This window comes from Lynx rufus, unplaced genomic scaffold (assembly GCF_022079265.1).
Source record: "Lynx rufus isolate CCGP_SWC_20201006 ecotype Redwood Valley unplaced genomic scaffold, mLynRuf1.p SCAF_15, whole genome shotgun sequence".
NCBI lineage: Eukaryota > Metazoa > Chordata > Mammalia > Carnivora > Felidae > Lynx > Lynx rufus.
In genome coordinates this window covers 31,926,232-31,952,851 of record NW_025814829.1, presented here as the reverse complement: position 1 = coordinate 31,952,851, position 26,620 = coordinate 31,926,232, and the positions used below count along the sequence as shown (strand labels likewise).

Here is a 26,620-nt window from a genome sequence, read left to right as displayed (position 1 = left end):
GGGAGGGGCGGGGAGAGTTAGAATAGGATTGACTAGCTGTGAGCTTTCTGGATACACGGGATGTGGGTCAGCGTGTTTTTTCTGAGGGAAGGGAGTGTCAGGGTCAACCTGATTGTGGAGGAGATGATTCAGAGGAGGTCAGTTAAGAGAATATCTACTGTTTTCCTCCTTTCCCACCACCTTACATGTCCCTATCCTCCCCAAAGAAAAAGAAGATCTGAGACTTTCAATGCTGTGTGCTTCTTTTTAATGTTTGTTTATTTATTTTTGGGGGGGGGAGGGGCAGAGAGAGGGAGAGAGAGAGAATCCCAAGCAGGCTGCCTGCTGTCAGCACAGAGCCTGATGCAGGGCTTGAACCCAGAAACCATGAGATCATGACCAGAGCAGAAACCAAGAGTCAGATGCCCAACTGACTGAGCCATCCAGGCGTCGCAACGTCCTATTCTTTTTTAAGGTGAAGTAACGGGCCGTCCGTGAAAGCCTTCCCTGCCCACCTCGGTCAAGACAGAACCCACCAGCTTCAGACACCGGTTGTCCTGCAGTGGATTCCAATCGCTCCTCTGGATTCAAGTCATGAAAAGAGAGTAATGATCTCTGACTCAATTCCTGTGTTTAAATCCCCAATAAGAACAAATAAAAGAACAGGGGCACCTGGGTGGCTCAGTGGGTTGAGCATCGGACTTCAGCTCAGGTCATGATCACACAGTTCCTGAGTTTGAGGCCCACCTCCGGCTCTGTGCTGACAGCCCAGCCTGGGGTTCTGTGTCTCCCTCTCTGTCTCTGCCCCTCCCCCACTCGTGCCCTGTCTCTCTCAAAAACAAACATTAAAAAAAAAAAAAAAAGAACAAATAAAAGAACAAATAAAAGAACAAAACAGTTTGAGAGCCTCCTTGTGAGCGTGTGGTAGCGGCGGTCACAGTTGGGCAGGACGGGTAGAGCACACTCAAGGCCCCGCAGGGCGGCCCTGGTCCCCTCAGCTCAACACCACCAGCCACTAGAGGGCGCCAGTGGGGGCTTGGAACCCTTGGTGATTAGATTTTATTTTACTTCGCGGAGTTTTTAAAAATCCTATTATGAAAATTTACAAACAGAAGAAAGGGATAGCGAAAGGTGTAAGAATCCCCCATATGCCTGTCACCAAGGCTTAGTAGTTATTAACATTTTGCCATATTTGCTTTAATCTATTTTTTGGTGAAGTATTTTCAAATAAATCCCAGGCAGGATGACATTTCACCCCTGAATACTTCGCTCTGCATAGCAAAGGAATAAGGGAAGTTTCCTGCGTGACTCCAGCACAATACTATCGCTCCCAGCAACATTAACAGTAATTCCTTAATATCATCTAATAGCCAGTCCATATTCAATTTTCCCTAACCATGCCCAACAAGTGATTTTTGCAGTTTCATTTCTTTGAACTGAGGATCTAATCAAGCCTCACACATTGACACAAAATTTATAATTTGTTTTATACTTGGCCAGATAGCATTTATTTAATTTCACAATGAAGAATTGCTTAAACAAAGTGTTTATGGAACATTAGTGTTAATATGCAAGAGGTTAATGACTGCACATAAATGAGAACAACTCTGTAAATTAGCCTAAGGACGCTCTTTACTCAGATCCTTGTTATTTTCATTTGATTAAAATTCTTCCACAGCAACCAAGATTCTCTAATACCTTAAAAAGTAATGTTAAAATATGGATAGTGGCAATATATCTAATTTGACTTTTCATTTGATGAAAATGCTCTCCATGTCTGTGTGCTTTATTTTCTGGGACATGTTTGCAAATAGCAACCTTAAAGCCTCCTCTTTTCTTGCCATACACTAAAATGTATCAAAATAACTCGCGGGAAATCTCAAGAATTCTAATAGTAGGTAATAAAAATAGTTTTTATTGCCATTATTCAACATGTAGTGAAATTTTGGTCTGTCTTAATATTCATATGGCTCCCCAACATAACACAAAATGTTATTTCAAAATTTATTTATCGACAAATCATTTTTAGACAGTTATTTTAAAACAATTTAACACCTCACATCATTTGTTAAATGGGGAAATTGGCATCTGTTCCTTTTTACGAGTGTTATTGCACAGAGTATTAAATTAACATGATTCTATTTAGTCAGGTGTTAATCTAAAAATAAAAACATTGACTAAAAATCATGACTTTATCGTATTCAAGGCAAAAATAACAGAACGATTTTTTAAAGTTTCTAAAAATGTCTGAGAGTTTTTATATTTGTGAGAAAGGCATTCACAAGCCAGCAGAAGTTGGAGTGTTTTCTAGCACATTTGATTGTATTGCGTTCCAGTTATAATTCCCTTGCCGGAACAAATGCAACATGCCCAAAGCCCTGCAGTCAAACTTGGAAGTTCTCCAGCCCAGTCTCCCCTCCCAGCTAGGGTTTGGTGTGGGGAGAATTCCATGCTGGGAACAAGCTGTCGTCTCTGTGTAGCTGAGTCCTGAAGTTAACAGCTTTAGCATCTACTTCTGGTCCCTGCTCAGGACTGGGGGCCTCTGCTCGGCTCTCGCCAAGTGGTCCAGGCTCCAGAACACAGGACAGAGGGGATCTAGTTGAGGTTAGCCTGTCCTTAGTAGAAAAGAAATCAAGGTACCAGGCAAAGAAACCACCCTAATGTGCACAAGGGACGGGAGGAATACATCTTTTATCCAAATAAGCCAGTGCATCGATATTGCTAAGGATGGAAATGGCTCTGTCTTCAAGCAAATTCCTTTATTAACATTTGAATGGTCCTTCGCAGTTTACTCCCTTTATCTCCAGTTGATCTTGACCATTGGGTGAGGTGTATTTTGTTTTGTCTCAGGCTGTAGGCAAGTGGCCTGCCTAGACCTGGAAGCCAGGGATCCTTCTGTTGTGTCACTGCTCCTCGGTGTTATAGAGCCTTACATCCTCTCAGTACAGTGCCCCAGATCCTGATCGCTGTACTTAGCACACAGGGATGTAAGTGTATGTGGTGTTTCTGTTCACTCCTTCCCCTTCTGAGCCATTCCGCTGCCTCCAATACTCTGTGAAATCCTTAAGCGCAGGAACCGGGCCTTTCCTCTCTCGGGCTCTACCTTCTGGATGCAGGTAGGCACTTTACAAATGTGCTGAACAGATGGGTGCATGTGGACACCAGCTTGGAGGGCTGGGACCCCGTGGAGCTGTGGATGAACACTAAGGCTTTTATGATGTATCCATATCATTCAGTGGATGAAGTTCTATGAGGCCAGGGTGCGTGTCTGACTTGAGTGTGTATCTCCCAAAATATGCCTGGCACATAGTAGGTGGTGAATGAAATAAAGCAGCAACACTTCTCATAATCCCTGGATGAAGCCATGGGACATCCTTCCTCATCTGCTGAGGAACTTCTCATTTTGGTTGGTTTTCTCTCTACCACTCCATCTGCTCTTAAAAGGTTTCCTATCTTTTACTCATAAACAGATTTTGCCTTGCCTCGGGGGCTGGAGGGGAGTTTAACAGTGCAGATAAAATTGTGGGGACTTTGGGGCTGCTGGAAATTCTGGGTTATAGTTCTCGCAAAACGGTTTTCCCCTTACATCTTTGCAAATCACTCACTTCTCTGAGGCTCCTGTTCCTCATCTATCAGATAAGCATAGCTATGCTGTCTACCTCCCGGGCTTGTGGTGAGGTTAAAATAAGATCAAATGCATTGCAAACTATAAAGGAACTTTCAAATTAAATATCTGACCGTTGTTCGTGACAGTTTTCCTTTCAATTAGTATGGATAATGGAAAGTCGATGGGACACACTGAAGATCATTTGTCACCTTCCTTCCTCTGGGATATCCAGACTCAGCTCTTTAATCATTGCTCTTGAACCTGATTGCCCTAATCTTTTAGATCTGTGGTTCTCAGGCTTGGCTACACATTGGATCATCAGGAGAGCTTTTATTCCAGTGCCCAGCTGCAACCCAGACTCCATAAATCAGAAACTCAGGATGGGTCTCAGGCATCAGGTTTTCTAAAACTCTTCAGGCGATTCCATTGTGCAGCCAAGGCTGAGAACCACTGTTTTAGGTTACTCTCGGGGTGGGGGGGGGGAGGGGGGGAGCTCAGGAAATTCTCTGTTGTCACATCTGAATCTATCTGAATCTAATACGTGCCTAAATAACTTCATCTCAATAGGAGATGAATGCACTTTGGAACTATTACATTGGCCTTATGCTAGGTTAGAGACAGATGATTGCAAGACTGTCACATAGATGTTTATCATCTTTGCTTAGCAATGTTCAGGAGATGCTTGGAGAGGACATGAGATGTATCTTTTAAAGAATGCTGAAAAGACCAGTTTATAGCAACTGAAAAGATGGAGAGAATGACGGATTCTGAGTTGTTTCATATAAACCTGGAAGCGTACAATCGGGTAGGATGACAATTATCTGGTGTGTGTTGTAGAAAACTATTCATGAGGCTGTGTGTGTGTGTGTGTGTGTGTGTGTGTGTGTGTAAGAGAGAGACAGAGACAGAGAGTTGAAATCCAGTAGGTGGCAAGACCAGAAGGCAGCTGGCAACAGCCAGTGGGAGGGGGGAGGTGCCCTCGCTGGTGACACTCTGACCCATGAGGCTTTACAGCAGTCTTCAGACCCAAGTCAGTCTGGGAAACTGAGCTGGGTCTCACCTGCAGAAGACGCATGAAGGCCCCCTGGTGGTCATGGGAAGCTCAGCCAGAGAGTCTATCCTGTGGGCTGTGGGTCCCCATGGATGAGCTGGACACACAGGTCTCTCCCCTCCCCCCACCCCCAACTGGCCACAGCCAGCCCACCTCTCCTCTCCAACCACAAGGCTGCCTGGGATGGCTCTTGGCCTGGGCAGGGGCAGATGCTGCTCCAACATTATATCCTCTCCTTTTGTGTGACCTGGGCCCAGTTATTTAAACTTGTTGAGTCCTGGGGCGCCTGGGTGGCTCTGCCGGTTGAGTGTCCAACTTTGGCTCAGGTCATGATCTCACAGTTCGTGAGTTCGAGCCTCGTGTCGGGCTCTGTACTGACAGCACAGAGCCTGGAGCCTGCTTCGGATTCTGTGTCTCCCCCTCTGTCTGCTCCTCCCCTGCTCACACTCTTTCTCTCAAACATAAATAAAGATTAAAAAAAAAAAAATTAAACTTGTTGAGTCTGTTTTCTCATTTGAGTAATAGTTTTTACATGACCCTGTTGTTGTGGGGATTAACTGAGATTAAGGCACATAAAGCTCCTGGAACCAGAAGGGGATTACTCTGAGTCCCTCCCTCCATGCTAAGAGGCACCTTGCTTTCTACCCGTGGGCTCTTGCTTTCTACCCACTCACCTGCCCTCTGTGTCCTCAGGGCCCTGTCCCCAGGCTCCATTCTGGGCACCTCCTTCCCATCTAACAGCACATGATATTTCTGTCCTGTGATCCATTTTTTCATTGACCTCCACACTTCCCCTGGGAGGTAGGTGAGGCAGCAGCACCATTTCTAGCATGCCCAACACCAAAGGGCACATCATGGCAAGAACAGCAAGAAAACAACCTGCCATCTTGGGACACTTACTATGTGTGCTCGGCACAGTGCACAATTAGGTCATTTTATCCACACAAACAACATGGCGAAGCAGGTATTTTTATCCCACTCTACAGAGTTTAGGCAGTTTGGGAGTTTTCCAAAGTTGTACAGAGAGTTACTGCTATACCAGAATTTGAACCCCCTTCTCATCCACTGTAAAGGCCTCCCCACCTCTCCGGCAGTGACCTGGATTCCTGGAAAACTGTTTTTCTTACAATAAAATCCTATCCTCTAGGAACAGCCTAGTACTCACAGTTGCCACAAGCACAGTGCTGGGCATTTCAGTAACACCTTCTCTTTACTTGGAAACATTTCTGCTTAGGATAACTAAATGTCTAATGCAGAATAACCCAGGATATGTACTCTCATGACTCAGTCCTTCCATGGCCAGAATCAGATAATCCCCAGAAAAATATCAACCCTGGCTATTCTCCTAAGAGTGCTTCAAGGGGGAAGGAAAGCATAGATTCACTCTTTTTCTTCCCCTTTCCTGTTCACTTGGGTGGAAACAGTACTTGCTTAGCCCTGAAAATATGTATTTTTAAATGTTTTTCAAGCAGTTCTATGATAAACCTGGATTTTCAGACTTAAGGTCCTGACCTATTGAGTGGTTCATGAAATCAGTGTATTGAGTTGTGACTAGGAATTTGCTTTTCTTAGCAATAGAGTAGAAAATATCAGTGTGTACCTCACATAAGTATTACTTCATGAAACTTTTGCCTTGGTTATGTATCCGTGAATATGTATATATGCATATGTATATGTATGCTAGGTCACAATGTAAAATGTATTTCTAGGGGCACCTGGGTGGCTCAGTCGGTTGAGCATCCGACTTCGGCTCAGGTCATGATTTCACAGTTGGTGGGTTCGAGCCCCACATTGGACTCTGCTGACAGCTCAGAGCCTGGAGCCTGCTTCAGATTCTGTGTCTCCCTCTCTCTCTCTCTCTCTGCCCCTCCCCCACTCACGCTCTGTCTCTCAAAAGTAAATAAAAATGTTAAATTTTTTTTTCTGTGTCATTCCAATTTTATTTTTATTTATGTATTTTTTATTATGAAATTTATTGTCAAATTATAAATTTTTTTAAATGTATTTCTATGAGTCTCAGAAAGGATTTGGAAAATGCCAACTGTTTGTTGTGTAGAATTGCCATTAGGATTTATTATATTAACAGTTCTTATGTTTTTTGTCTCAGGACACTTCATACTCTTAAAATTTATTAAGAAGCCCAAAGAACTGTTGTTTATAAGGGTTATATCTATCAATATTTACTGTATTAGAAATTAAAATTGATAAATTCAATCTTTGCTAACTTCATTTAAAATAACAACTAGAAACCCATTACACATTAACATATTTTTAATCCTATATATATATATATACACACACACAAATATACATACATACATATATATGTATATATAGTATACACAGAGTATATACATAGTATATATGCATATACATAGTATATAATATACATATTCTATAATATGCATATACTATTGTATATTAGTATATTAGTGAGAAGAGTGATGTTGTTTTTACGTTTATTGAACATCTGTAATGCCTGGAGTAAATTTTTTTTTTTTTCAACATTTATTTTTGGGACAGAGAGAGACAGAGCATGAACGGGGGAGGGGCAGAGAGAGAGGGAGACACAGAATCAGAAACAGGCTCCAGGCTCTGAGCCATCAGCCCAGAGCCTGACGCGGGGCTCGAACTCACGGACCGCGAGATCGTGACCTGGCTGAAGTCGGACGCTTAACCGACTACGCCACCCAGGCGCCCCTGTAATGCCTGGAGTAAACACACTCTAAGGTGACCCCAGTGAGTCAAGGAAGTGAGGGAGAACCGACAACTTGCTTCTGGCCAAAAGAATGTGGCGAAAGTGAGGATAGAGTCACTCCTGTGACTGTATTAGGTTATATAAGACTCCATCATAGCAGACTGGAGTGAGATTTTCCTGCTGGCTTTGGAGAAGTAGTTACAATGTTGTGGGAAGCAAAGACTAATGTTGTCACATGGCAAGGACCTGTGAGCGGCCTCTGGTTGCCGAGAGCAGTCCCTGGCCAACAGCTGGCCAGAAAACAGGGACTCTGGCGCTACAACTCCAAGGCACTGAATTCTGCCAACAAGCAGTGCACTTGGACAAGGACCCCTGAGCCTCAGATGAAATTGTGCCCTCGGCCAACGTCTTAATTTTAGCCTTGCGAGACCTTGTACAAAGACCCTGAGGAGCCCAACTGAACCCAGACTCCTGACTCACAGAAACTGATATAAATGGGTGTTGTTTTCAGCTGCTTTGATTGTGGTTATTTTTCACACAGTAATGGGAAACGAATACGTATGACTACTTATACCTGCTTCTGCATTCAACCTATTGTGATAAGACGTTTTAACTGAAGTATCTGAAGAAAATTCACCCTCTCACAGATATGCACTTAGAAGAGGGAAAAGTAGGGGCGCCTGGGTGGCGCAGTCGGTTAAGCGTCCGACTTCGGCCAGGTCACGATCTCGCGGTCCGGGAGTTCGAGCCCCGCGTCAGGCTCTGGGCTGATGGCTCAGAGCCTGGAGCCTGTTTCCGATTCTGTGTCTCCCTCTCTCTCTGCTCCTCCCCCGTTCATGCTCTGTCTCTCTCTGTCCCAAAAATAAATAAACGTTGAAAAAAAAAAAAAAAAAGAAGAGGGAAAAGTATTTTATTAGTTTTTTTCAATCCTGCTGGGAGGGGGAACTAGGGTACTATTATAATGGGTACAGAATTTCAGTTGGGGATGATGAAAAATTCTGGAGATGTAATGGGTGGTGGTTGCACAACAATGTGGTTACACCTAATGCCACTCAACTGTACACTTTAAAAAATGGTTAAGGGGTGCCTGGGTGGCTCAGTTGGTTGAGCGTCCAACTTTGGCCCAGGTCATGATCTTGCAGTTTGAGCCCCGCATCGGGGCCTGTGCTGACAGCGCGGAGCCTGGAGCCTGCTTCAGAATCTGTGTTTCCCTTTCTCTCTGCCCCTCCCCAGCTCATGCGCTCTCTCTCATCCTCTCTCTCTCTTTCTCAAAAATAAATAAAAACATTGAAAAGATTTTTTTAAATGGTGAAAATGGTGAATTTTATATTATGTACATTTTACCACAATTAAAAAAAAAAAATTATCCACAGTTCAGAGACCAAAACAGTTAGTTGCAATGTAGAATATGAAATCATAGCAATGATTTTCATACTCTGTTCCACTAAAATCCATTAGTCAATTTCGTACTTCAAATGGCTTTTACTGGTCCATGATTCTGTAACATCGTGCATTGATTATCTGAGAAATATTGGTCTACTAAATTATGCAGATCTTCTAAAAATTAACTCCCTTAGTTATACAATATAAAAAATACATATTCATTAACATCATTACTAATCTCATCAGAAAAGTCATTAAGTTTGGATAAACTGTTAACCACATGATGTAAGACAAAGAGGGAAAATGAGTAGTGGATACAGATTTACCAAAATTCTGGTTTTTCCTTGAGAGCTCAACTTTTATCATTGGCAACAAATACAGTACTGTTTGCTATGTGCTCTTACATAGAGATTTAAAGTGTGATTTTAAGGCCCTGACTGGGAAGAGCAGCTACTGCCCGAACTGTTCCACAGAAAATGGAAGACAAGATGAAAACCATCTTTGTTGCTTTGATCATATTTATTTTGAGAGTCATTGGACATTGTTTTGCTTTCAACAGATTCCTTTACTAAGGACTTGCAATTCTGTGTATCAATCACACTGAGTTTAGTATCATTATATGAAACTAGGTTAACACGTATTTTTAAAAATAAAATTTGAAAGGAGACAACTGTTTACTGAATGCCATCTTTCTCAAGGTACAGAGGTAAAAATAACCCAACTGGCATTGTTTGATGGTTTGAAGTATGTGGGTCTGCTCTACTAATCTTGATAGAAATATTTAAGAGATGGCACTAGGAATCTAAATTTTAAAGTGTATTTACATTGCATGCAATGAACAAGCAAAATTATACACATAGTTTTTTCCTTAACAAACTGGACACTGACTGTAATCATGACAAACCAGTGAAAATGCAAACCAATCACAAAATAAACTCTTTAAACATGATGTGCACAATGCCTCGGAAAGGTTTAACATGTGGTTGTTTCCTCCTTTTGTTTCTACTTCTTTTTTTTTTTTTCTTTTTTTATGATTCATCTTTTGTCCTAAAAAGAAAAAAATAATCATTTGCTTCAATAAAAGAGATACATAGACTTTCTTTATTTAAATTTATTTACTTTTGAGTAAGGATTATGTTCACATGGTTCAAAATTTAAAAGGTTAAAAAGTCTCCTTTCCACACCTATCAACCATCCACATAATTTTTCTCAAAGGCAACAAGTTTTGCAAATTTCTTGTGTATCAGAAACATTTATATCCAGTTATAGGCCAATAGATATAAATATTCTTTCCTCCACCACCATTTCCATAAACAGTAGCATATTTTATACACCAATCTGTGACTTAATAACTGGAAGGCCATTCCTAATCAGTAAGAAAAGGATTCCTTAATATTTTTTATGATTGCAATGTATCCCATTGTAAGGATATTCCAGGATCCCCAAGAGCACGCTCACTTCTGACATGGATTGAAAAGTTAGGGATTCCCAGCATGATGTGTGACAATATGCATGGAGTATTGCCAACTAGAGAAGCTCACCCAAGCCCTGGTACCCAGAGTTTTTATTAGTGCTCTGTTACATGGACATGACTGACTACCCACATGGCTGGTCTCAACCTCTAGTCCCTCTGGAGGTCCACCTGAAACTGACTATCAGCCTATGCCCCATCCTAAATCACATGATCCAAGGCCCCTAAGCAAACAAAGACACTACCAGGCAAGACATTCCAAGGGTTTCGATATTACCACCCAGAAGTCAAGGGCAAAGGTTAGACCTCTCTTTGGGCAAGGTTAAATTCTTTACTATACACCTGTATTATAATTTATCTATGTATTCTATTGTTGATTGATATTTGGGTTCTTTCTATATTTTTTTTTTTTCTAAATTTTTTTCAACGTTTATTTATTTTTGGGACAGAGAGAGACAGAGCATGAATGGGGGAGGGGCAGAGAGAGAGGGAGACACAGAATGGGAAACAGGCTCCAGGCTCTGAGCCATCAGCCCAGAGCCTGACGCGGGGCTCGAACTCACAGACCGCGAGATCGTGACCTGGCTGAAGTCGGACGCTTAACCGACTGCGCCACCCAGGCGCCCCGGGTTCTTTCTATATTTTGACTGTTATGACCAAAACTGCCATAAAGATTCTTGTACATGAAGGTATACTGGAATAAAAGTGCATGAATTTACCCAGAGAATATATCTAGGAGTATGACTGCTAGGTGTTTCATGTGTATTTGATATAATTTATCATTGTTTATTTCATGGCTTCTGGGTTTTGTGAGATATACACATCTCACAAAGACCTTCCTCTCTGATGAGGGACAGAAGCAGAAAAATGTTTACCCTTAGCCCAGAAGGCTGACCTAAAGCCTGCATAGGTTCAATAAGGATCAAAAACGTGCTGCTTGCTCCGTTCTTTAAGGGTCTCCTGACTGCCTGTATATCTCACCGATAGTTAATACTGAAGAATGATAAGCACCAGAGGAATCTTGCAAAAGTAGTTTTACAAGTAGAAATTCAAAGAAATTTGAAGAAACTTTTGTAATCTGATACTCCCTGCATGGGCCCTTCCCTTTGATTACTGAGCACATAACCACCAGCCTCACACAGCACAAGTGCAGCTCTTTCTGCCCACAGGTCGTGTCCCTGTGCTGTTTAAATAAACTTAGTAAGTTGTGCCGTAAATGTCTCAAGAATTCTTTCTTGACTGTTGCACTCAATGACCCTGCATTACTCTCCAGTTGATTATTTTAATAATCTCCTAGTGGTTTCTTGCGACTCTTTTTGGTTTCTCTTTTTTTTTTTTTTTTTTTTTTTTTTTGCACTTAGATATTTGATCCATCTGGAATCTACCTGAATACAAGTTTGAAGTATGGACCTGGCTTTAATTTTTTTTCCAGATAGCTAGTTGTATCAGCACTATTTCTTAAATAAGCCAACTTTTCCCTACTGATTTGAGGTGACTCATTTATCAGATATCAAATCTGTCTGTATTTTTTTTCTGGTGTTAGTTCATTGACCTGTCCATCTAGCCATGTGCCAATATTTTTTTCTCAGGTACAGAGGTAAACTGACAAAACTGTAAAATATTTAAAGGGTACAATGTAATTATTAGATATATGTATACATTGTGAAAAGATTTCCACCATAGAGTTGATTAACACATCCATCAACTCTCAGGTTTACTTTTTCTTTTTTTTTTAGTGAGAGCATTTAAGTTCAAACTTAATTATAGACACAGTATCATCAACTGCAGTTACTATGTAATAGATTAGGTATTATTCTTACTGCAACTAAAAGTTTGTATCCTTTTACCAACCTCTCTCTCTCTCTCTCTCTCTCTCTCCCCCAACACCTGGCCCCTGGCAACTATTTCTCTGTTTTTATGAGTTCAACGTTTCATTTTTTAGATTCCACACATAAGTAATACCATGCAGTATATGTCTTTCTCTGACTGGCTTATTTCATTTAGCATAATGCCCTCCAGCTTCACCCATATTGTCACAAAAGGTAAGATACACCCTGTATCTTGGCTATTGTGAATAATGCTCCAATAAATATGGGAGTGGGGCACCTGGGTGGCTAGTGTCTGACTTTTGATCTCGGCTCAGGCCTTGACCTCGGGGTTATGAGTTCGAACCCTGCACTGGGCTCTGTGCTGGGTGTGGAGTCTACTTAACAGAAACAAACAAACAGGGGCGCCTGGGTGGCTGAGTCAGTTAAGTGTTCCTCTTGATTTTAGCTCACGTCATGATCTCACAGTCTGTGGGACTGAGCCCCGTGTTGGGCTTCCCACTGGCTGTCAGTGGAGTCTTCTTGGTTTTCTCTCTCTCCCTTTCTCCCTAACCCTCCCCTGCTCGTGCATGCTCTCTCTCTCTCTCTCAAAACAGATGAGCTTTAAAAAACAAAGAAACCTGGGAGTAGAGGTATGTCTTCAAGACAGTGATCTTGTTTCCTTTGTTTACATACCCAGAAATGAGATTGCTAGATCATATGATAGTTCTATTTGTAATTTCGTTAGGAACTTCGATACAGCTTTTCATAGTGGCTGTACCAGTTTACATTCTCATCAACAGTATACAAAGATTCCCTTTTCTCAACAACCTTGTCAGCATTTGTTATCTTATCTTTTTGATAACAGACATCCTAACAAGTAGGAGGGGATATCTCATTGTGATTTAGTGTTTTAAAAATATTTTTCTTATTTTTTATTTTAGAGAGCACTTGTGAGAGGGGGGAAAGGGACAGAGGGAGAGAAAGAGGGATTTTTTTTTTTTTTGAGAGGGGGAGAGAGAGAGAGAGAGAGAGAGAGAAAGAGAGAGAGAGAGAACAGGGGAGGGACAAAGTGAGAGGCAGAGAGAGAATCTTAAGCAGGCTTCATACCCAGTGCAGAGACTGTGGGGCTTGATCCTATAACCCTGGGATAATGACCTGAGGCAAAATCAAGTCAGACGGTCACCCGACTTAGCCATCCAGGCACCCCACTCTTGCATTGTGGTTTTGGTTTGTATTTCCCTGGTGAGGAGTGTTGCTGGACACCTTTTCATGTACCTGTTGGCCGTTTGCATGTCTTCTTTGGAGAAATGTCTATTCAAGTCCTCTGCCCATTTTTAAATTGGTTTTTTGGGGGGTTTTATTTTTTGGTTTGAATTTATGAATTCCTTTTATAAATGTTAAATATTAATACCGTATTGGACTGGATGTGTGGTTTGCAAATATTTTCTCCCTCTAAAGGCTCGAGGAAAGAATCTTTCCTTTCCATTTCCAGCCTCTCCTGCCCCCAGATGTTCCTTGGCTTGTGGCACATAACTCCAGTTGCTGGCTTGATAGTCACATGATCCCCCTCGTTCATATCTTCTTACAACACCCTTCTTCTCTTCTTCTCTTCTCTTCTTACACCACCACCAGTCACTGGACTCAGGTTCCTCCTATCCCCCTGATTCCAGTGTGATCTAATCTTAACAAAATACACCTGGAAAGACTATTTCCAAATAAGGTCCCATTCTAAGGTTCTGCGTGGACATGAGTTTTGAAGGGGATACTGTTCAACACACTATAGTGTGTATACATTCCTGATATATTGACCCTTTTATCATAATGAAATGTCCCTCTTTGTCTCTAGTAATATATCTCAAAATCTAATTTGTATGTTTCATTAGCTTCATAAAATCAATTAAAAGGTATTCTATATCCTTTCATATTCTGGAGGAGATTATCATATATAATATGGGACTCACCTATTCCCTGAAAATCTTAAAAGAACTAAGTGGAAAATCTGCCTATCAATTTGTGTTTTGGATAACATTTATGACTTCTCCCATGAAGAAGTTTTGTTTTGTTAACTCTTTGAGTTAATCTTGGCAATTCAGAGGTACTATACTGCAGTGTTTCTCAATAAGAGTTCTATTTACATTTTGGATGGGTCAATTCTTTATTTTTCAGGATCATCCTTCACATAACAGGACAATTATTTTGGGCCATTAACCACTAAATGCTAGTAACACTCCCCAGTCATTAGGAAAGCTAGATCCATACCCCCATGCATTTCCAAATAGCCCTTGGGAGAGGTCATTTGAGAATCAATGACATGGTAGTTAAGAAGGTGGACTACAGAGCCAGACTTCTTGGGTTTGAACACAAGCTGGGACACTACTGAACAAAGCTTAGCTGAATTACTCAATCCATCTGGTATCTCGGCTTCCTTATTTGTAAAATCAGAATAGTAATGGCACCTATTTTTTAAAATTTTTTTAAATTTATTTTTGAGAAAGAGAGAGAGAGAGAGCAGGCAGGGGAGGGGCAGAGAGAGAGGGAGACACAGAATCCGAAGCAGGCTCCAGGCTCTGAGCTGTCAGCACAGAGCCTGATGCGGGGCTCGAACCCACAAACCGCGAGATCATGACCTGAGCCAAAGTCAGAAGGTTAACTGACTGAGCCACTCAGGCGCCCCAGTAATGGCACCTATTTAATTATTGTTATGATGATTAGTTGATACACCTAAAGTTCTTAAAATAATATCTGGTACATAGTACGTGTTTGATAAATATTAGCGAACATTTTTCTACCAATTTGTCATCTCAACATGTTTTTATGTGACTGGATAATATTTTGAAATGTCAACTTTTCTTCTCCTTTTGGCTCATCTTTTTCTTATCTCTCCTCCCTCTTATTCCTTCTCTTATTCCTTACTCCTTGTAGGCAGTTAGGCAGCTGTGAGCTCATTGTTTTAGGGAAGGAATAAAGCAGGGTAGTAAACAGAAAAAAAGAATTCTTCCTGAATTTGATTTCTAAAACTGTAAGCCATTAGGAGAATAGAGAAGGTTCCATATATAGATACAATATTTGGGAGAAATATAACTGGAGAGAATTGGACTGAGTCTCACTTCCCCATACCCCCACCCCAAGCTGCAACAATACTAGAAAGAAATTTTCAGACTAAGGAAGAAGAAAATAGATATTGTGGGGAAGTGATAGGAGTATACAAGTTGATAGACCTCAAAAAGATAAACCCTGTACTCTGATTCAATGGACACCAGAGAAGTAGTAAGGATCTATGCAAATACGAGGAATCTAAGGCCAGGGGAAAGGGAGGCTATACCCTGAGCTGTGGGATAGTAACATGATACCAGAGAAAAAATGAGCAAGAGGACAGATTATGCTGACCAGGCTTTAAATCACCTTGCATTTGGTATCCCTGCATGGCGTGACATGGAAGTAACAGAGAGAGAGCCACCATACCTGATGGGACTAGGCAGACAGGAATGAAGACATCTCAGTAGCAAATGGCATGGATCAATGGCAGGACCAGACAGAATGACGGACATCTCAAAAGGTACCTGAATGAACAGATAACAATGAAGTCTAGTTGAGTATCTTCCCCCCACCCATGCTGTGGAAACACAAAAACCACTCCCTACTTCCTCATCTCTCTATCCCCATCCCTCAAACTCCAAATTGGCAGACAGCAGGTTTCATCCCTCTCCAGTTGAGTGAAGCCTTCGAAAAGAAAATGAGAAGAATTATAGAAAAATAAATTTGGATGTCTTGTATAACTGGGTTGTAGACAGATTTATAGGTCTATGTAAGCAGAGTCATTCATATTTTCATGTTCTCTTTAAGTTTTTAGAGCAATATATCTGTTGATATATCCTTTATTTTTTAATTTTTATTATAATAAACTTTTTTTAGTCTTTGCATTTGCTTATATATTTTTTTTCAAGTCAGTTTGTCAAAGGTTTGAATCTAAAATTAGAAGAAAGCAAATGGGATGGAGACAATTGTTTTTCATCATAAACCGTCCATACTCCTTGATCTTTTAATCATGTGCATGCATTATGTTGCTGAAGGTTTTAAACTATGTTTTGAAAGAATGAATGGCAAGCAAGGAAACAGAGCCAAGAAATATAAACTATATTTTATGAAACAGTTTTATGAAAGCAGAAAAATTGGCATTATGGCTGGAGGGATTGTCAAAGTCAAGGGTAGGATTTTAAGAGAGATTCTGGACAAACTACAGTGCTTTTTTTTTTTTAACTTAAAAAATCTACTTTTAAATTTGCATACAGTATGAGTGTGTGTGCACACAGTACTATGCATTTTAACACACGCATAAATTCTTTTAACAACCATTAACAGTATACAGAACAATTTCAGTATCTCAAAAAATTCCTTCATGTTACTCCTTTGCAGTCAGACCCTTTCTACCTTTAAACCTTAGCAATCACTGGTGTGCTCTCTGTCCCTTTAGTTTTGCCTTTTCCAGAATATCAAATAAATGGAATCATACAGTATGTAACCATTTGAGATTGGCTTCCTTTGCTTAATAAACACATTTGAGTTGCTGCATATATCAATAGTTTCTTCCTTTTTTTTTTAATGTTTATTTATTTTTGAGAGAGAGAGAAAAGAGAGAAACAGAGCATGAGTGGGGGAGGAACAGAGAAAGAGGGAGACACAGAATCCAAAGCAGGCGCCAGGCTCTGAGCTGTCAGCACAGAATCTGATGTGGGGCTCGAACCCACAAACTGAGAGATCATGACCTGAGCTGAAGTCGATGCTTAACCGACTGAGCCGCCCAGGCGCCCCATTTGTTTGTTCCTTTTTATTTCTGCACACTATTCCATTGTATGGATGAATCACAATGTATTTATCCATTTACACACTGAAGAGCATTTAGTTCATGTAGTTTTTCTTGTTTAGTGTGCTAACATGGTGAATTACACTGACTGATGTTCAAATGTTGAACCAGTTTTGCTTTGTGACATTTCGGACAATTACTAAAAATGCTGCTATAAACATTTATGTACATATTTTTGTGTTAACATATGCTTTCATTTCTCTGAGACAAACATACGGAAGTGGAATTGTTGGATTATATGGTAAATGTATGTTTAACTTCATTATAAGAAACTGAACAACTGCTTTCCAAAGTGGCTATACTATTTTGCATTCCTGTAGCAATTGTTCTGGTTTCTCCACATATTTGCTGGCACTTAGTCCTGTTACTTATTTTATCCATTTTAATAGATGTGTAATATTTCTTGTGGTTTTAATCTACATTTCCCTAATGATTAATGATGCTGAACATCTTTTCATGTGCTTATTTGCCATCTGTGTATCTTTAGTGAAGTGTCTGTTCAAACTTTGCCCATTTTTTATTGAGTTGTTTTCTTGTTAGGTTTTGAAAATTCTTTAAATATTTTGGACACAAGTCTTTTGTGACATTTAGCCATACCTTTCATCTTCTTTTTCTTTTTCCTACCTTTCATTTTCTTTGTAGTATCCTTCATGTAGCAAAATATTTTAATTTTGGTAAAGTCCAATTTATCAATCTTTTCTTTAAAAAAAATTTTTTTTAATGTTTATCCATTTTTTGCGAGATGGAGAGAGAGCACGAGTGAGGAAGGGGCAGAGAGAGAGGGAGACACAGAACCTGAAGCACGCTCTAAGCTCTGAGCTGTCAGCATGGAGCCCAACACGGGGCTTGAACCCATGGACCGTGAGATCATGACCTGAAGTCAGACACTTAACCAACTGAGCCACCCAGGCACCCCAAATCAGTCTTCTCCTTTAAATATGGTGCTTTCGGTATTGTATCTAAGAACTCTTTGCCTAATCCAAAGTCACAAAAATTTTTTTCTCTTATGTTTTCCTCAAGAGTTTCATATTTTAACTTTTACTTTTAGGTCTATGATCCAGCTTTGATTTAATATTTATATGTGGTGTGAGATGCAGGTCAAGATTCATTTTTTCACATGTGGATATCCAGTTTTTCCAGCACCATGTATAGAAAAGGCTGTACTTTCTTCATTGAATTGCATTTGCACCTCTGTCAAAAATGAGTTGGCCAATTTTTGTGGGTCTATTTCTGGACTCTATTCTATTCCATTGGTCTATGTGTCTGTCCTTTCACCAATACCATATTGTCTTGATTACTATAGCTTCATAGTATGCCATACAACTAGATTGTGTGGATTCTTCAACTTTGCTCTTCACTTGTAAAGTTGTTTTTGCTATTCTAGTTCCTTTATCTTTCCTTATAACTTTTAGATTCAACTAATCTATAAGTACAAAAATCCTGATAGGATTTTTATTGCAGTTGTATTAAATGCATAGATCAATTTGGGAAGAATTGACATCTTAACTATACTGAATCTTTTAATCCATGAACACTGTATGGGTGTCCATTGCTTTCTTTCATTGGCATTTTGTACTTTTTGGCATAAAGATTCTGCACATATTTTGTTAGATTTATACCGAAGTATTTCATTTGTGGGAGAGAGGAGTGGGTCACCTTCCAATTGTTCATTGCTAGTGTAGAAACACAATTATTTCACCTTTTACCCGACACCCTACTAAATTCATTTCTTAACATTAGGACCTTTATGTAGATTTTTGAGCTTTACTACATAGACAGTTACGTCATCTGAAAATCAAGATAAATTTATTTCTTCCTTTCCAATCAGAATGCCTTTTATTTTTCTTCCTTACTGTAATTGCTAGGACTTCACCAAAATATTGGGTATGAGTAGGGAAAATGTACATCCTTGTCAGGTTCCCAATCTTGGGAGGAGGGAACATTCAGTCTTTCCCCCATTAAGTGTGATGTAACTCTAGGTTTTGTGGATGCCTTTAATCAGAGTCCTTCTATTCCTAGATTGCTGTTTTTTTTTTTTTTTTAACATTGAGATATGAAGACAGCCACATACGTTATAAATGTTATGGTTATATTCTATTTGTTTGCTGAAGTAAAAATGCACAATTTTTAAGACAGAAACAAATGCACAGAAAAGTAGTGAATACCATCTCTTGAAGAGACTACTAAGACCATGTCAAATGCTACCACCCCTCCTCACTCTTCATTATCTCTCTGCCACTTTACCAATGTGGTCTCTTTGATGGAGTAGGAGTTGGGATGCTGAATTGTCAGAGCAGTTTTGCTTGGAAAGCCAGAATCTGGCCAGGCACATCTCAAGTGCTCAAGGAGTCCCAGCCTGAGAGTCCTCTTGTGAAGTCCTCAGATGATGGTCATTACCATAGCTATTAAAGAACCAATGACCTCTGGATGGGTTGGATTCTTTTTTGGGGGGCTCCAGACATGAATTTGACCTCATCTTGGATGAACCAAATTTATATTTATTTATTTATTTATTTATTTATTTATTTATTTATTTATTTTTAGGAGCACAGATGAAACCTCTTGGGTTTGTGATGCTGAGTTTTAAAAAATCATGGATGATGGGGCGCCTGGGTGGCGCAGTCAGTTAAGCGTCCGACTTCAGCCAGGTCACGATCTCGCGGTCCGTGAGTTCGAGCCCCGCGTCAGGCTCTGGGCTGATGGCTCGGAGCCTGGAGCCTGTTTCCGATTCTGTGTCTCCCTCTCTCTCTCTGCCCCTCCCCCGTTCATGCTCTGTGTCTCTCTGTCCCAAAAATAAATAAACGTTGAAAAAAAAATTAAAAAAAAAAAAAAGAATATCTTAATTTAAAAAAAAAAATCATGGATGTTGAATTTTGTTTAGTGGTTTCTTTTTTTTTTGCATCTATTCAGAGGATCATGTAGTTTTTCCTGTTTAGTCTGTTAATGTGGTAGATTATACTGATTTCCGAATGTTGAGCCAGACTTGAATTCCTAGGATAAATGACATATGGTCACAAAGCATTTTTCTTCTAACATGTTGGATTCAATCTGCTAAATTTCTTGAGGATACTTGCATCTTTGTTCATGAGAAATATGGATTTGGTTTTGTCTATATTGGTTTTATCTGATTTTGGTCTCAGATAATTTTGATTTCATAAAAATGAGTTGGGAAGCCTTCCTTCTTCTATCTGCTGGAAGAGCTTGTGTAGAACTATTATTTTGTCTTTCAATGTTTGGTAAAATTCACCAGTGAAGCCATCTGGACTTTTAAATACAAATTTGATTCCTTTAATAGTTACAGTACTATTCAGCTTATCTGTTTCTTCTTGGGTACATTTTGGTAGTTTTGATAGTGGTCTATTTCATCTGAGTTGTTGAATTTGTGAGTATATAGTTGTTCACATTATTCCTTTATTATCCACTGGGTCAGTAATGATACTCTCTTTGAACATGTATACATCAGGAATGACACAGTACGATCAAAAACAGACAAAAAAGAGAAGGTATGTAACTACGGCTGCAGAGGCCTCAAGCCTTGTTACCATGGACTCCTTCCTGTCTTTAAATTCTATATCCAGTCAGGTACCACATCCTTTTAATTTGTCCTTGCCAGTATTTCTTGCAGTTTCCCTCCATTTCCATTACTGCTTGGCACAGCCCTGTAATATCTCCTAAACTATCTACCTAATTATTCCACTGCCTGCCTAACCAGTCTCACTGCCTTTTCCCACTTTAATTCACCCTTCACACTCCTGCCAGGCTTTATTTCTTAACTTCCAATGGTTCCACTCTGCCTACAAGATAAGGGTCCTCTACGTCTGGTTTAGTCTTGCCTTTTGAATTGCAGTCCATTGTATCCTCCTAAATCAGGGGGTTCTTTAACATGCAAGCTTTGGAAGGGAGGGATGGGTCATGAATCTCCTAAAATTAGAGTATAAAATGTGATATGAATGTGAACTTTATTTCCAAGGCAAGGTTACAACCATTATCAGATGTTCAAAATGAAAAAGAAAAAAAAAAGTGCTAGGAAAAGCCTTCAACCTAATCTTTGTTTCTATAATGTCTCAAGAATACACTATTAAAAAAACAACAACACAATACAGCCTCTCCAACAGTTCCCACATCAGTAGTAGTCACTCATTTCTCTGAACTTAAGAATCACATAACTTTAATGATCTAGCCTAACCTTAACATTTTACAGATGAGGACATAATCTAGCACTTAACGAATTTGTCCAAAGTGGCTCCTGTAGAACTTTACTGTGCAAACTGAGTGCTGGTGTGCTATTTTGTTGGTCTTTTTTTATGAATAAATTTCATATTTCTCCTTGAGGTCAGGAACTAACCCTCAGAGTTCTTTGAAACTCCAATTATCTTTACCGTCTTACATAAACTAGCTGCTCAAATGTTTGCTGAGAACAGTGATAATGAAAAAGTCATACTGAGGCAAAGGAAGAGGGCTGGTTAGCGAGTACTGGGTTAGGAATACATTTTTAAGAAGCATAATAAGCACATTTGGAGGACAGAAAATATTAGTAAGCTCAGATCTTAGCCTCTGATATAATGTGAACTCTCAAGAGTCTGTGCGAGAGCTCTGACAGTTCCTAGACAGAGGCCAAATTTCCACAAACAGGGATGCTCGAGACAGCATTCAGAAACAATTCCTCAGAAGCAACTAACAGGGGGATGTCCAGGTATCGTTAAAGAGAAAGGTCTACAGCACCTGCTTTTGAGTGAGCTACACAATGGATTCGAATTTCAACTCCACCACATCCATGCTATGTCACTTTGAACAAATTATTGAACTTTCCCGTGCTTCGGTTTACTCATTTGTATCTCCCTAAAGATTGTTGCAATGATTAAAATAATGCCTGTGAAGTGCTTAGGTCAGGGTCTTAACGCCTAAGGCACTCCTTCATTAATTGTTGCTATTATTTAACGAGAAGAAGGGTTTGGGGACGGAAGGAGGGCGCTGTGCGGAGAGGGATGGTCCGTTCCGTCGGAAGCGGGAAGATTCTGTAGCAGACAGGTAAGGTATATTCAAACAAGGGCGAGGAGTCGCGTTTCCACGGTGTGTACCCGCAGGACCCCTCAGTGGCAGCGAGAGGAAGAGCTGGGAGAAGTGTCAGACCAAGAACACACCCTCCACAATATATATACGAGAAACCAGAGATCGGCTAAGATGAATGCAGCTTAGGAGAAAAGTCTCATCTTTTAGGGAAACCTGGAGCTTTGGAAGCGGCCTCATTTGGGAAGAGGAGGAGGGCAGCCCAGGGCGTGGCCGAGAGGTCGGGAGAGACGTTGAGGGGGGTGGGGGAAGCGGGAAGGGGAAGAAAACGCCAATGCGGCCCTTTTCCAGTCACTGGAGTGACTGCGACCGTCACTTACAGGAAACTGTAGGGGAAACGACCATTTTGGGCGGGCTCGACACTCCCTGCACGACGATGCCTAGGAAACACCGAAGCAAAAGCCACGGAGCCGGATATTCTACCACGCGGTCGTTGCGCGACTGGAACGCGCTGGGGCAGCAGCCCAGGAGGCGCCCCGCCCACGACGCAGAGAGGGGCGTGGCCACAGGCCACTTCCGGCCGCGAGTCCTTCAGCCGGGGCTGCGGGCGCGGGGGCGGTTCTGCACTGGCTGTCACGCTCTTCAGGGGGCGTTTCCGCACGCGACGTCGGGAACCTGGAGCCGTTAGGCAGATTGTCGCCAAATGCAGCCTTTTTCCGGCATTTGTTTGGGATTCCATTTCAAATTCTATAGTGGATTGCTGCCAAATGGCAGAGGTTTCCTGGGATTTGGTTTTCCATAGGTTAGTTTGCCCAGATTTGATACCAGTACAATATTGAGATTTCTCATCCAGCACTGTGGATATTTCTCCGTTAATTCAAGTCTTCCCTCGTTATTCAGCTGAAGTTTTCCAGTTTCCTTGGTGTTTTGCACATTTCTTTTTAGGTTTTTTTCCTGGAAGTATTTGTTGCTGCTTTGGTTTATTTGCTCTTCCTAATGGACTATTATTGTACCCTAGGATACTTTGGGGTTTGGTGTGTGGATCTATGTGGTCACTTCGCTGAACCTTTATTTTCTAATAATCCTCTTGGATTTTGTAGGTAAGATTTCATCTGTAAATAACAATTTTGCCTTTTCTGAAGAATCCAGCACAACGCTGTTGACTGGCCTCAGGGCTTGCTTACCTCTTTCCGAAGTTACTTGGATTGCATCTTAAAGTTACTTGGATTGCATCTTACCTTTCGTTCATGATGGGTTTTTGAAGGTTTCTGGCACTTACCTTTTTAAAAAATTAATTGCACTTTGTTCTTTTTCTGGTTTACCAATTCGTTTTATTGCTTCCTAAAATCAGAAATGGGTATTTATTACCAAATACTTTCAGTATTAGTCTTACAGATGATCATATAGCTTTTCTCCATTACCCTACAGTAATAGAAACTACAATAATAGATTTTCTAATGTTGAGCCATCCTTACAGTCCTGGTATGTATTCTTCCAGTACATTGCTGGATGAAATTGTTGTGTATATCATATAGGACTTTTGTGTCTAGGTTCATAAGTGAAATTGGCTTATGGTTTTCTTTAGTTGTCCTTGTCTAGTTTTGATATTAGTTTAGGGTAGGTCTCAAAACGACCCAGATTAGTTTCTTTTTATATGACCTGGAATAGACCTAGTGTGTGAATGATCTATTCCTTAGGTTTGAGGAACTCATCTTCAAAGCCACCTGGGTGTGGTGCCTTTTTAAGAGATAAATATTTTTTTCCAAGAAAAGTATCGATTTCATTTACGTTTTCAATTTTTTTGGCATTAAACTATCCTTGTGTCATGAGCATGCTATGAAGGCACACACCCGGGTTGTGTCTTTCCACAGTGTTCACTTTATTCAGTCATAAATCAAGGTTAACAATTATAATGCAGGTTCAGAATTTCAAACTCAATGACATTTCACCATGTGATTAACCTGGCTTCTTACCGGTACACAGAGCAGAACATAAGACAAGCTACACAATAAACAAGATAACACAAAGGATAGGATGTTAAAGAACCAAACACGAAGTCAGTCTGGGGGCACGCAGTTGAGATGAGCCTTGGTCAGGTCTGGGTCAGCAGCTCTTAGCACTTACTGCTTATGTTCAAGCAGTGAGGGCTCTCAGTTTTATTGGGAAATCAATTGGGCAATCTTCAATGGCAGCTGCCTTTTTTAAATGGTCAGACATTAGAGGGGTCAGTGTCTGGAAAGTCTGACATTTTGCTGCAAAATTCCTCCCTTTTTAAAGGGATTTAAGGGGAGCCTGGGTGGCTCAGTTGGTTAAGCGTCTGACTTCAGCTCAGGTCATGATCTCATGGTTCATGAGTTCGAACCCCATGTTGGGCTCTGTGCTGACAGCTCAGAACCTGGAGCCTGCTTCAGATTCCGTGTGTTCCTCTCTCTCTGCCTCTCCTCCACTCATTCTTTGTCTCTCAAAAATGAATTAAAAAAATTTTTTTTAAGAATAATGAAGGAATTTAATCAGTCTGGGGTCCCTGCAGACCTCTGCTTCTGCCTCTTACCAGTTCTGGGGTGTCAGCTGGTGGTGGTCACCGTGATACCTGTTAGCTGCAGTACCTTTAACTGCTCGTGTCATTGCTTGACATAGGCTCCTGCTTGACATGAGTGACTCCATCCCATTCTCTACATTCTGGGATTAGCATTTTTTGATTTCACATTGTTCTTATTCATTCTTACATATTCAATTGAAGTCTTTTCTTTTTCTTGATCAGATTTTTTGAACCACGTTTTGGTTTTTGACTGATTGATTTTGATTTTTTATAGATAACCTTTATCTAGAAGTTTTTTCTCTTTCATTAATGTGTGCCTTTATTAATTTCTTATTTCTTTGTTTTTTTTTTGTGTTTTGTTTTTGTAGAATCTTGAGTTGAAAGCTTATTTTCTTTAAAATATTTAATAGGAAAGGGGCACCTGGGTGGCTCAGTCGGTTAAGCATCTGACTTCAGCTCAGGTCATGATCTTGTGGTTCTTGAGTTCGAGCCCCGAATGGGCTCTGTGCTGACAGCTGAAAGCCTAGAGCCTACTTCAGATTCTGTGTCTCCCTCTCTCTCTGCCCCTCCCCACTCGCACTCTGCCTGTCTCTCTCTCAAAAATAAACACACACACAAAAATGAAATATTCAATAGGAAATATTACAAACATAACATTAGAGAGTAATATGAACACCTATATACCAACCACTTCACTTTATCACATTTTAACATTTTTCCATATTTTCTTCACAATTTACTGTTATTCAGTTATAGCCTCTTGTGAACACTTCTGCAATCTTTCTCCCTCTCTTCTTCCCTAAAATGAACTCCTTCCCATGAAAGCTTTTATACATACATACATATATATGTGTGTGTGTGCATGTGTGTGTATAATGTATATATAGCTATATAAGTACCTGTAGTATTATTTTGTAGGTTTTTAAACCTAATATTAATGTTACCATTGTGTAACTTGCTTTTGTCATTCAAAGTTATGTTTGTGAAAGCTATCATATCATCTCATGTACTTCTTACTTTTTCATCTTAACTGCTGATCTTTACATACATTCCATTGTATGACTAGGAAGCAATTTATCCATTCTCCTGTTGCTAGTAATTTAATTACTCCTGGCATTTGCCGTTACAACACAGTTAACGGACATTCTTTAACGTATCTTATTAGGCACATCACAAGAATTTTCCAGTGTATGTCTAGAAGTGGAACAGCAAGGTTTGCACAATCCAACTTTATTTTTAATGCCAGAGTCTTCTCTAGTGTTTATGCCAGTTTACCCTGCCCCCAACAGTGTAGGAGTTTCTGTTGCCTCATGATGTTGCTTCACATCCATGCCATCCCTTGTTTGTTTTTTCCCAGGGTTTTTGTTTTGTTTTGTTTTGCTATTGTAAACAATGCTGGTAGTAAACTTCATTGTATGTGTCTCCTGGTACACATGCGCAAAAGTATTCCTGATACATAACTAACAATGGAGTTGTTAGCTCTGTTTTGTTACAGATATATGTTTAAAAAGCATATACATATGCCCCCATATTGGAGATATTTCCTCTTTTAATAGTAAAATTTAAACCATTCATATTTATGTGCTTAGATTTAATTCTAACTTGTTTTTCTATATGTTGTGCTTCCTGTTGTTTTCTTCGCTTTTCTGTCTTTGGTTTGATAAAGTTCCTTTTTCCAGATTTTTTTTTTCTTTAGTAGTTTGAAAATTTTATGTTCAATTTTTATCTAGTGGCTACTTTTACTGTATTTTAGCTTATTTAAATTTGTACTTTTATATAGTCATGTGGAGTTTATCAGCATTTTTATGAGGCAATCTTATACAGTGTTAAGAGTAGAGACTCTGAGGCCAGAATGCCTAGATTCAAATCCTGGCTTTCCCATCTATTAGCTGTGTAACCTAGAGCTTATTACATAACCTCTCTGTGCTTCAATTGCCTCATCTGTAAAATGGGGATAGAATAGCATATACCTGATAAGATTATTGAGAGGATTAGTGTGTTAATGTATAATAAGTATGTAAAATTCTTAGGACAATGCCTAGCATGCAGGGCATAGATCTAATCACTACTTTTCTCATTTATGTAATGGACATAATACCTGATTTGTTATAAAAATAATGCATTATTGCATATATACTACTCAGTTTGTTTATTTATTTTATTTATTTATTTTTAATATGAAATTTATTGTCAAATTAGTTTCCATACAACACCCA

At 40.0% G+C, this 26,620-nt stretch overlaps 1 long non-coding RNA gene across 1 annotated transcript; it reads right to left on the bottom strand.

Moving 5' to 3' along the window:
• Window positions 1–8,685: 8,685 nt before the first annotated feature.
• LOC124510423 (uncharacterized) lies at window positions 8,686–22,347 on the bottom strand. The gene is made up of 3 exons (XR_006961688.1): window positions 22,246–22,347; window positions 15,460–15,557; window positions 8,686–9,765 (listed from the first exon to the last, which is right to left on the bottom strand). It is a non-coding gene; the product is annotated as an uncharacterized LOC124510423 (long non-coding RNA).
• Window positions 22,348–26,620: the final 4,273 nt, after the last annotated feature.